This window comes from Chinchilla lanigera, unplaced genomic scaffold (assembly GCF_000276665.1).
Source record: "Chinchilla lanigera isolate Chin_1 unplaced genomic scaffold, ChiLan1.0 scaffold00118, whole genome shotgun sequence".
In the NCBI taxonomy this organism is placed as follows: Eukaryota; Metazoa; Chordata; class Mammalia; order Rodentia; family Chinchillidae; genus Chinchilla; species Chinchilla lanigera.
The window spans coordinates 2,869,338-2,870,990 of record NW_004955519.1 but is presented as its reverse complement, the minus strand read 5'-3'; positions in this window follow the sequence as shown (position 1 = coordinate 2,870,990).

The following is a 1,653-nucleotide window of genomic DNA, read 5'->3' as shown; positions in this document are numbered from 1 at the left end:
AAAAAAAAAAAAAAATTCACTAGGTAAATGCCTCTGCTTCATTTGATAAAGAAATTTACCTACTGCAATGCACAATGTCAGTTTTAGGTTTTCTGATGATATAATCTTCGAAAGATTTTTTTCCTTAAACAGCTTTATCATGGGTACTTTGTGATGGCTGAGCATAGATTTTTGTTTGTTTGTTTATTTGGTTTTTTTTTTTTTAGGTACTGGGAATTGAACTCAGGACCTTGCGCTTGCCAGGCAGCCACTTCTGCCACTGAGCTGTATCCCCAGCCCCTGAGCTATATCCCCAGCCCCTGAGCATAGATTTTTATCAGGATCGCCTGGATTCAATCCTTCCTTGACTGCTCTACTAAAATTAGCACACTGTCAAAATTGAATCTCAATTTCCTGATCTGTAGAATGGAGACAGAGTCACCTAGTATTTGTCAAATGCTTTGGCCTTTAAGAGAGCCAATCGAATTGGTCCATGATGTTAGGTAAGCAAGACTGAACATATATGATTAATAAGTCAACATATTAGGCCACTATTCTAAGGAACAGCTTTAGAACTGCTTATTTGAATGTATTTTTCTTATAATTGCTTCTCTGGAAGCAAGATTAACTAGCCAAATGGGCTTTTGAGAAGTAACTCTCTATGAAAAATGTCAAAGGGCAATCATTTTTTTCTGCAAGAACACCTACTCCAGTTTGCAAAATTCGGGCATTTTTCAAATTATTACTATACTCTTCACTAAAAAGAATGTAACCATTGCAATTTAACACAAACGGCCTTTCTTAACCTCCTCTAGGTGATCCTAATGGTGATCAGATCTCAAGTTTTCATATCTGCACACTTGACAAAAACAAAATCCCACCAAAAATGGAAATATGTGAATCTGAAATAATGTAAAGTCTCAAGAAAAGAGTAAGCTCTTCCAGCAGATGAGAACCAAAGTTATAAGCATTTCAATAAGCCTTCTGCCTACCTGGAAACCCAATATATCCTCTCTAATGCTTTGGGTTAAAAAATGGGAAAAATTAGAATGAACTTTGGGTTGATACTGGAACAATCAGTAGAAAAATTTGATTTTTAATAGAAAAAGATAGATATAAAACAAATTTAGATATAAAGTATAGATGTGTATATAGTCATATGTTTTTTAAACATTGTGCTCTGAGAAAGCCAAAAAATATGTTCCCTGGAGAAAAGAATGATCCCAGGCCTTGGTCAGAAAAAAAAATAAGGTAGGCTTGAACATCTTGTCAGAAAGGGAGAAAGTGCTCAGACAATGGGAAATATCAAAAAAGACACAGAACCTGATGTAATGGGGCTTCCACTGCAGGAGGTAGGACAATTCGAGTGCCAAAATAAACAAGAGTAGGATATTATATGCTATCAGATAAAATAGGAGCCTATAAACCCTCACTGGTATAGATAATAGAATATTTATGAGTCCTCACTCACAAATATTATATAAATATGAGATAAACTTGAGGCTTTTATAGGTAAATGGTTGCAAATAGAGACCATAATCATAAGTGAAATAAATCAAACATACATGTGCAAACATCGCATTGTTTCTCCAGTGTAAAGCCTGAAAGAATTAATTTAAAGTAGGAGATATGATAGACATTGTAAATTGATAGGAAAGCACTCAAAGGTAAAGG